Raw genomic sequence first — 11219 nt, 5'->3', positions numbered from 1 at the left:
ACTTCCTCCGAGGGCTAGGGTTCGCTCTTCACCCCTTCGCCCGGTGGCTAATGTTTTATTACGGACTAGATTTTCATGATCTAGCTCCGGACTCTTTCCTCCACGTCTCGGCGTTTATCATTACACGCGAGGCCTTCCTCCGAATCCCCCCACACTTCGGCTTATGACTCAATACTTTTAGTGTGAAGCCAAAGGTAGTCGACGGGGAACAGGCGGAGTGCGGTGGTGCTGTAGTGAGCAAGCTTACCAACACTCTCTGGCCAAAAGGCTCTTTCACCGAAACCTCCAACCAGTGGCAGCGAGAGTGGTTTTATGTCACAGAACCCTGTAGCAACAAGTGGGCAGCTATACCTGCGTTCCGTTCTGGCCCTCCGCCACAGCTTGCATCATGGATTAACAAGGGGTTGGACTGGGGATCAGTTGACGAAGTACAAACTCTACAGAGCCGCATCTGAACCCTCCTTGAGAGAGACATCGATCTTGTCAACGTGATCCAAGTGATGCTAGTTCGCTGAATCCTGCCATGCCAATGCAGGTCTCGCCACACGTGGGAGCTTAATCCAAAAGGACCACGAACCCTCCAACACTTCTTCGGCACTACGCACGAAGGGATGTGGAAGCTGTTTTTGGGAAGCGAAAACATTGGCCGGACACTACTGAGGACACTGGCCTTGACTGCAACCGTCCGGATACCCCGGTAAGCACTTGTCTTCTGAACGCTTTGTAGTTACGCATACCGTAATATGGTACTAAGCAAACTATCATCTTCCAGGGTTGGATAAAGAAAGCGGAACTAATTATGTGTTCGGCCCCCTGCCCGAAGGCCCAGCGAATCTTGTTTTAACAAGGATGCTGGCCCTGGCACCATACCAGATGCCTGTGAAGGGGGGAAAGGCGGAGAGGACCAAAGATGGCCTCCATCCCGAAGGTGTATCGGACATTGTGTCCGGAGGAATCAAGATCCCATTGTCCGAAGACAAAAATGAGGGGGAGGTCAACGCCTCTTCCCCCCATGGAAAGAAAAGGGCTGCCTCCGAAAATTGGGAGGAAAAGGCTCCTAAGCGAGGCAAGATGCCTCTGTCGGGTGGCTCAGGCTTGGAGGACGTCAACGCGCAGTTTGATGATGAGGACAGGCCGCAGGCCAAATCGTAAGTAACGCTTCTTCCTTTTCTTGTAATGCCTAGGATATATATTTTTTGCAGTTCGGCATGCAGTCTTCTTCAACAATCTTCTTCCTCAGGGGACCTTCTCCCAGAGATGATGGAAAGTGAGACGCCTCCACCAGCCTCTTCGCCCAATAGGGCGGACGACTTTGAGGTGTCGTCGCGGAGGGTCTCCCACGACCAACAGGCGGTGCGAGGGGTGATGAAGATATTACCTGAAGGTGACACTTCAGTGGCCCAGGGTCCGGGGAGCAGTAATGAAGGCCCCGAACAATCCGGTCTAAAGTCGGATACTAATAAACGGATCCCTTCAAAGGGTGGCCGTACTCCTACAGTAGCCTCCGGAGATCCAGAGGCGCCGGATATACTGACGAACATGCTGCAGCAGGCGTCTGTCTCAGAGGAACATCGTACCTTGATGGGCACGATGGTTAAAAAGGTCATGTCCGCGAAGCACGGATTGAATGAGGCCTTTGTGGGCCTACTAAGAGGTTTCGAGGTTTGTACTGTAATATGTTCAATTGTGTTTTATTCACAAGATACACATGTGCATAGATAGTACCCCTGAGACTCTGATTGGCTTCCCGAGGGAGGCAATCAGAGGATCAAAAGAAATGCCCAGTGACTGACCTGATTAATTGGAACACAGGCTGTTTCTCCCCTGACGGCTGCCCGGACTATGGATATTGTTGAGCTGCAGCAGAAGCTTGATGTAGCAGGGGATGATATTGTGTTAATCAATATGCGTCTTGATGAGTCGCAAGGTATGTATTCGGAGCAGTCCTTACACATACGTGTTTGTAATATAAGCGTGACGCTGAAAATTGCATACTGGGATATATATGGCTGCAGATGGTGCCACCACCGTTGAAATTCTGCTGCAGAAGAATATTGTCAAGCTGCAGCAGAAGAAGCTTGATGTAGCAGGCCCGGTTTAGTAATGCGGCCGCCGAAAAGGCATCGGCTGAGTTAAAAGCCGAACAAGCTGCTCGGCGCCAAGACGAGGAGAAGATATCCACGATGGCGCTCGAACTAAAAAATGCTGCTAGCCGCTGTGAACTTCTCGAGAAGGAGAATGAAGCCAAAATGGCTGAACTTGACAAGGCCTTACGAGAGGCGAGAGAAGCGCGATCTGAATCTAGAGCAGCCCGTGAGGAGATCCGGCAAGCTGGGGAGATTGAGGCTGGTAAGCCCTTTTTGCTACAGACTAAGTTCGGCGATGCGAACTATGCTCAGCTTAACCAAGTGTGGAGTTCTCTGGATGAGTTTTTAGACTTGCCGAAGAGTTCTTCCGATGCGGCGCAGTTTTACCAGGCGCGAGAAAGGTATGCAATGGAGAAGCTTTTCTGGTCACAATTTGGCGCGTCGAAGCGCCTTCTGTTGCTGAATGAACAGATGTCCCAATGGGCCGAGCTTCATAGGATATCCGGCGCTGCCATGAAGAACGTCATAATCCGGTTGTGGCCGGCTGAGCCTGTTTCGAATAGCTACTTCGGCTTGGTGCAGCGGCTTGTTGATGCGGTGCCACGTATCGACGCTGTGAAACAGTCGGTGTGCATTGAGGGTGTACGGATGACCTTTGCCCGAGTCAAGACATTATGGGGGAAGATGAAGGCCATCGATGTTGCGGCGAAGAGTCCACCCAAGGGCAAGGACCGTTACGAACCAGAGCATTATTTTGAAGACGTCCTAGAGGCCGCCCGCTTGATAGAGGGTCAATGCTCGAAAGACATAATGTTCGAGTGAGGTATATGAGAATTGTAAAAAAGACAATTTTATAGTTAATCTATTTTTATATTTTGCTCGAAAGCTTGTGTTCCTCCTGTGCGGCCGTTTTAATATAATCTGAAAGTTTTCCAGTCGTCGGCTTCAGCCCCCTCATAGGAAGTACGGGGGTGTTCGGAAAAGCATTTGATCACTCTTGACCCAACGTCTTGGTCCATGAATGAGGTGATAATGCGGCGAACCAAGCAATCAGACTATAGGGCGTTAACACTTTCACTTAACCTTAGGAGTTTTATAGGGGGGGCTGCGATATAGCCCCTGGTATGCATACGGCTTATTCCAATATGGTGCGTTACGTATATGACCTGAAAAAGGGTCCTTTGTGTGATACAGAGGGAATCGCGATAGATGCCGATAAGTCATCGAGTGGTTGACCAGCTCTCGCAGCATCATGACAGTTGGTTTTCGGCTTTCTCTACTGAGGTGCTTGACCAGATGAACCGGAAGCACAATCGCAGTAGTTCTCCCTTTACTACCCTAGCCGATAGAGCGGAACGTAAGGTAGCAAGCACAGGAGCCGGGCAACCCAACCATTGACCCAAGACATGATTCGGAGCTGATTCATATAAGGCCAAACTCGCGACGCCGAAGTACGCTGTAAAGCTGTTCGGACTTTATTGGCAACTCATTTGTTCCCATACCGAGCCCTTGGTGGGTTATGCCGAGGTATATCTGTGAAACAACCATAGGAGCCATATTCATTTGCGAAAAGACGCAAATGATTAATTCAGATAATGTTTACTAGGATCTGAGCGGTATGCCAATGATTACTTTATATATATAAGGACCTCAACCACGGCTATTTGACATGCCCGGGGTCGAAGTTAGAGCAAAATGGCATATTACAGGCTCGAAATAAAGAGTGCGGTCTACAAAAAGTTTATTTTGGACCTCCTGTCACACGTCTGCGCCGCCTGTCCTCGGCAAGGGGAATCCTTGACGGAAGTAGCCCCTTAGGTGAGTGTACGGATCCGAACTCCGATGGAGTCAGTTTAGATGTTTGTCCTTTGCGTCACCTATTTTTAAGAGATAATAAAGAAAGAAAAAAGGAAAGTCGATAAAAAATGTTATGGGAATGCTTGCAGGCTTGTCCATATTGTGCTTCCGCCAATGCCCATGGTATCTTAAGTGCGTATTGATGTATGCGTGGTACAAATTTTGCGGGTATATGAGGTGGGCGGCCGAACTGCTATTTCCGCTCCGAGATTGATCGATCCTCCGGGGGAAATTGCTTCTGACCCCCATTATTTGGTTGGCGAACCTCTCCATCGTCCCTATCGCCTGGCGGCCTCCTCCCCTTGTGTTCGGCATTGAGCTTGCCGTCCTGCTTGAAGACCCAACAGCTTCTATTGGTATGATTAGCTGGTTTATTGGGGTGTCCGTGAATCAGGCAGGGTCGGTCCAATATCATGTCTAGGTTGGATGGTCCGTCTCGGTTCGCCTTGAATGGCTTTTTCCGTTGATTGGGTTTGGGATTTCTGAATCCGGCATTGACCGCTGTGTCGCGTGATCTTTCATTATCATTGCGACTGTTCTGTTTGCTTCGTCATGGCTTGCCATTGCCGTCTCGGATTTCGGAAGTGCCCGAGTCGCTGGTGCTGTTGCTTCTAGGAGCGAGCCAGCTGTCTTCTCCCGCGCAAAAGCGAGTCATTAAAGCGGTAAGGGTTGTCATGGATTTAGGTCCTTTTTGACCGAGGTGGCGTGCAAGCTATTCATCCCGGACACGGTGTTTGAAGGCCGCAAGGGCTTCCGTGTCCGGACAGTCGATGATTTGGTTCTTTTTAACTAAGAACCTAGTCCAGAGCTTCCTGGATGACTCTCCGGGCTACTAGACAATGTGACTTAAGTCATCGGCGTCCGGCGGCCGGACATATGTTCCTTGGAAGTTGTCGCGAAAGGCGTCTTCCAAATCTTCCCAGGTGCCAATAGAATTTTTCGGCAGACTGTTTAACCAGTACCGAGCTGGTCCTTTGAGTTTTAGTGGTAGGTATTTGATGGCATAAAGGTCATATCCGCGGGCCATGTGGATATGGAGGAGGAAGTCCTTGATCCATAACGCGGGATCCGTTGTTCCGTCGTATGATTCGATGTTCATGGGTTTGAACCCGTCTGGGAATTCATGCTCCATTACTTCGTCTGTGAAGCAAAGAGGGTGTGCGGCACCTCTATGTTGGGCCACACTGCGACGTACCTCCGATGGAGTCCATTTGCGGTTTTCGGCCGAGGCGTGGCTAGGTTTGTCACGTCCGAATAGGTAGCCGTCGTCGCGTGTCGAGGCACGCCCTCGCGATCCATAGATCGATCTTGCGTGTTCTGCTCTACTGTCCAAGTCCTATCGAAGTTCGTATGTACAACCCCGAGCTGTTTTATTCTTGCCTTTACGGCGAGGTGGGGCGGTCTGGTGTTCGGCTTGAGTTGTCGCTTTATCCAGACCAAGTTGTGGTTGACCTGCCGCATTGTGCGATGATGGTACGGGCTCCAGCGCCTCGTCATCGAACTGAGGTAGTAATATATGAAGGAAATATGCCCTAGAGGCAATAATAAAGTTATTATTTATTTCCTCATATCATGATAAATGTTTATTATTCATGCTAGAATTGTATTAACCGGAAACTTAGTACATGTATGAATACATAGACAAATAGAGTGTCACTAGTATGCCTCTACTTGACTAGCTCATTAATCAAAGATGGTTAAGTTTCCTAACCATAGACATGAGTTGTCATTTGATTAATGGGATCACATCATTAGGAGAATAATGTGATTGACTTGACCCATTCCGTTAGCTTAGCACTTGATCGTTTAGTTTACTGCTATTGCTTTCTTCATGACTTATACATGTTCCTATGACTATGAGATTATGTAACTCCCGATTACCGGAGGAACACTTTGTGTGCTACCAAACATCACAACGTAACTGGGTGATTATAAAGGTGCTCTACAGGTGTCTCCAATGCTACCTGTTGAGTTGGCATAGATCAAGATTAGGATTTGTCACTCCGATCGTTGGAGAGGTATCTCCGGGCCCACTCGGTAATGCACATCACAATAAGCCTTGCAAGAATTGTAACTAATGAGTTAGTTGCGGGATGATGTATTACGAAACGAGTAAAGAGACTTGCCGGTAACGAGATTGAACTAGGTATTGAGATACCGACGATCGAATCTCGGGCAAGTAACATACCGATGACAAAGGGAACAACGTATGTTGTTATGCGGTTGACCGATAAAGATCTTCGTAGAATATGTGGGATACAATATGAACATCCAGGTTCCGCTATTGGTTATTGACCAGAGACGTGTCTCGGTCATGTCTACATAGTTCTCAAACCCGTAGGGTCCACACGCTTAAAGTTTGGTGACGATCGGTATTATGAGTTTTTGTGTTTTGATGTACCGAAGGTAGTTTGGAGTCCCGTATATGATCACGGACATGACGAGGAGTCTCAAAATGATCGAGACATAAAGATCGATATATTGGACAACTATATTCGGACACCGGAAGTGTTTCGGGTGATTTCGAAGAAAACCGGAGTGCCGGAGGGTTACCGGAACCCCCCGGGAGATGTAATGGGCCTTATGGGCCTTAGTGGAGAGAGAGAGAGGGATGGCCTAGGGCAGGCCGCGTGACTTTCCCCCTCTGGTCCGAATTGGACTAGGAGAGGGGGGGCCCTTTCCTTCCCCCTCTCCCCCTTCCTTTCCCCCTCCTAGTAGGAGTAGGAAAGAGGGGAGTCCTACTCCTACTAGGAGGAGGATTCCTCCTCCTGGCGCACCATAGAGGGCCGGCCGGCCTCCCCCTTGCTCCTTTATATACGGGGGCAGGGGGCACCTCTAGACACACAAGTTGATCAGTTGATTTATTTCAGCCGTGTGCGGTGCCCCCCTCCACCATATTCCACCTCGGTTATATCGTAGAGGTGATTAGGCGAAGCTCTGCGTCGGTAGCATCATCATCACCGTCCCCACGCCGTCGTGCTGACGAAACTCCCCTGTGAAGCTTTTCTGGATCGGAGCTCGCGGGACGTCATCAAGTTGAACGTGTGTAGAACTCGGAGGTGTCGTGCGTTCGGTACTTGGATCGGTCGGATTGTGAAGACGTACGACTACATCAACCGCGTTGTGCTAACGCTTCCGCATTCGGTCTACGAGGGTACGTGGACACACTCTCCACTCTCATTGCTATGCATCACCATGATCCTGTGTGTGCGTAGGATTTTTTTGAAATTACTACGTTCCCCAACAGCGGCGCCCCCCTTTCCTTCTCCCTCTCCCCCTTCCTTTCCCCCTCCTAGTAGGAGTAGGAAAGAGGGGAGTCCTACTCCTACTAGGAGGAGGACTCCTCCTGACGCGCCTATAGGGGCCGGTCGGCCTCCCCCCTTGCTCCTTTATATACGGGGGCAGTGGGCACCTCTGGACACACAAGTTGATCTATTGATCTATTCCAGCCGTGTGCGGTGCCCCCCTGCACCATAATCCACCTCGATTATATCGTAGCGGTGCTTAGGCGAAGCCCTGCGTCGGTAGCATCATCATCACCATCATCACGCCGTCGTGTTGATGAAACTCTCCCGTGAAGCTGCTGGATCGGAGTTCGTGGGACGTCATCGAGCTGAACGTGTGCTGAACTCGGAGGTGCCGTGCGTTCGGTACTTGGATCGGTCGGATCGTGAAGACGTACGACTACATCAACCGCGTTGTGCTAACGCTTCCGCATTCGGTCTACGAGGGTACGTAGACACACTCTCCCGTCTCGTGGCTATGCATCACCATGATCATGTGTGTGTGTGCGTAGGATTTTTTTTGAAATTACTACGTTTCCCTACAATCTACGCTTCGGGTAGCTTTTGGCTGGGCCACTAAGGCCGTATTCTTCGGTGGCCAGGACTTCAGTCTATCTATCATTGAGCAGATCTTGGTCCGATTGAAGCTGTAGCTGCTTCTTTTTTAGGCTCCTTGAAGTGGCTATTAGCCGGCGTTTGAAGCGCTCCTGCTCGAGAGGTTCCTCGGGCATGATGAAATCCTTGTTGCCGAGGATCTCCTCCTCCTCCTCCTCAGAGAGCGGAAGATAATTACTGTCCTTCGAGTCTCCGTGTATGGACTGTTTATCAGGGCTAACTTGCCCATTTTCCCGCTCCCCCTGTTCGGAGGTTACCTTGACGGGGTTTTCACTATTTTCGGCATCGTCCGGAGTATTATTTTTTCCGGTGCCCGTACTGCAGTCTTTGGAACGACGTGACTTAGAGCGGCGTCGAGGAAGTTGGCGCTTGGGCTGTCTCTCAGGAGGTTTATCCTCAACTGGATCCTCTTTGTCATCGTTGTTAGTTTTTCCAGGCGTGTCCACCATGTATACGTTGTAGGAAGAAGTGGCCGTCCGTCGTCCAGTGAATGGCGGGTTTTGGCCTTGCTCCTTGTCGGCATCGTTGTCCGTACTGGCGATGTCTTCGGAGCCATAGTCAAGCATGTTGGTTAAGTCCTCGAAAGTGGCTATGAAGTGGGTGGCTGGTGGGAAGAAAAATTCTCCATCACCAGCCTCTAGTTCAAACCATACATAATTCGGCTGTGAGTCCCCCGCCAAGGAAAAGTTCTTTAATGAGTTCAGCACATCGCCCAAGGGCGAGTGCTGGAAGATGTTTGCGGCGCTGAACTCGAAGATCGATAAGCGATCAAGTTCGGTATCCGCGGACTCACATGGTTCGGAATTTATACCCGGAGAAGAGTCCGGAGTTCCGATGACACGAGTATTGCATGAGGTTAAGTCCATGTGCGGCTCCAACGCCGGGGAATCTGTGGCTTCCGTGGTGGGGTTGAGCCTCCAATCCTTGGATGCCGCAGCGTGCTCTGGATCTAAGGCCAGAGTGGTCACAGGAGCTACCTCCTAGATGCGGCCTGATGACAGATTTAGCTCATGTTCGTCAAGGTGACCAGGAGCGGTCGCCGCGGTCTCGAATCCGGCGAAGATCAAATCTCCACGGATGTCCGCAACGTAATTCAAGCTCCCAAATCTGACCTGATGGCCAGGGGCGTAGCTATCGATCTGCTCCAGATGGCCAAATGAGTTGGCCCGCAGTGCGAAGCCGCCGAACACGAAAATCTGTCCGGGGAGGAAGGTTTCTCCTTGGACAGCGTCATTGTTGACGATTGAAGGGGCCATCGAACCTTTTGAGGACGGCACAGTGGAACTCTCAATGAAAGCACCAATGTCGGTGTCAAAACCGGCAGATCTCGGGTAGGGGGTCCCGAACTGTGCGTCTAAGGTCGATGGTAACAGGAGACAGGGGACACGATGTTTACCTAGGTTCGGGCCCTCTCTATGGAGGTAATACCCTACGTCCTGCTTGATTGATATTAATGAGTACGAGTATTACAAGAGTTGATCTACCTCGAGATCGTAATGGCTAAACCCTAGAGGTCTAGCTTGTATGGCTATGGTAATGAATATATCTGTCCTTTCCGGACTAAGTCCTCTGGTTTATATAGACACCGGGAGGATCTAGGGTTACATAAGGTCGGTTACCAAGAATGGAATCTACATATTTGGTCGCCAAGCTTGCCTTCCACGCCAAGGAGAGTCCCATCCGGACATGGGTGCAGTCTTCGATCTTCATATCTTCACAGCCCATCAATCCGGCCCCTGGCTAATAGGCCGGACGCCCGAGGACCCCTTAGTCCAGGACTCCCTCAGTTAGGGGTATGCCCAAGTATACAAATGGCCCATCAAGGGGCCAAAGCCCATCAAGGATATAGCCCAGAAAATCATGGGGCGAGAGGCATCACTGTCAGCCCACCGGTGATGAAGCCCAAGTCAGAAGACAAAAGGGGTGGCTCATAATCTAGCTAAGGTCTTACAGTCGGATCCTTCGCCCCTGATAGATGAGGCCCTATAGACAGCCTAGAAGGAGAAGGGAGCAGTCGGTTTGTCCTACAGTCGGCTGCTACCTAGGACACCTCATACCCACGACATCTTAATGACTTCAGTTACCCAAAGGTGGTATAATCTAGTTAAATATGACATTTACTAGCAGTAATAGCCAGGAAACATAAGGCCATGCATGAGGCCATGGACAACATTAATACTAGCCCATAATGTACCTCCTCCTAGCGCACTCTATATAAGTCGGGAGAGGAGCACTGGACTGGGCTGAGGGTTGAGCACTCACACCTTGTACCTGGCGCTAAGAGTTAAGAGCACCACATGAGTAGGGTATTACATCAATCAGAGAGGGGTGAACCTGTATAAATCCTTGCACGTACTCCCATCTACATACATACCATTGTAGTATTGTCAGAGTTATATCCATGGCAGTAGTCATCCCCGACCATAGAGTTTATTTGTTTTAAATTTCTAGAAGTTGCAAATGAAGTTTGAAAAACATGAAATATTGCACAATGGCATTATATGGCCCATACAGGTTGTTGTAAGAAAATGGATAGTTTAGCAAAAGTTGTGAAGTGCACTACTTGAAAAACATCTCCCATGAAGATTCGTGATTTTCACAAGCAGCATGTCTGGTTTCAAGACAAAGTGTCGGTTGCTTCATCGTTTGACCTTAAAACTTTTCTATGCTGAACATACACAATCACATGTTCCATGTCAAAATTTGCCATTTGTAGGGTTTGTTTGCTATATTCAAGTTATTTAGTGCATTTCAATGCATTTAGTAATATAATTCAAATTCAAACTACAATGCACTAAAAGTTGGGAAATTTGGGTTAAAAAATCCTACTTGTGTTCTTGAGTCTATGTTTAGAAATTACCCAAGAAAATAAGAGGATTCCAAATATCATGGTGGGAAGACTTGACCCTGAATATTGAGCTTAACGTCGTTAAATTATAGAAAATGTAAACGTAGTTAAAAAGACATGAAACCTGGCATAGTGTCATCATATGACATCAATATTCGATGATAAAAAATTAAGAAGGTTTTGCAAAATTTGTGACGTACACTGATTAGAAATCTGACCATCTCCAAGAAAGAATTTGCGTTGGAGAGGGAAACAAGTTATGTTTGAAGGCGAAGATGCGAACAATGTATGAAAAACATGAAAGTTGGCATGATATCATTATATGTTCACTATAGGTTATGGTAAAAAAATCATAAGAATTCACAAAAGTTGTGATATACACTGCTTGAAATCAAAACTAATTAAGGAAGAATCGTGGTTTCGAGAGCAAACATGGGTTGTAAGGCCCAGCGACCACTGCTTCATTGTTTGACCATGAAACTTTTTCTAGTATCAACATATAACATCACGTGTTCCATGTCAAAATTT

The sequence above is a fragment of the Triticum urartu genome, chromosome 5 (genome assembly GCF_003073215.2).
Source record: "Triticum urartu cultivar G1812 chromosome 5, Tu2.1, whole genome shotgun sequence".
Lineage (NCBI taxonomy): Eukaryota > Viridiplantae > Streptophyta > Magnoliopsida > Poales > Poaceae > Triticum > Triticum urartu.
Note: the sequence above shows the minus strand (reverse complement) of the source record.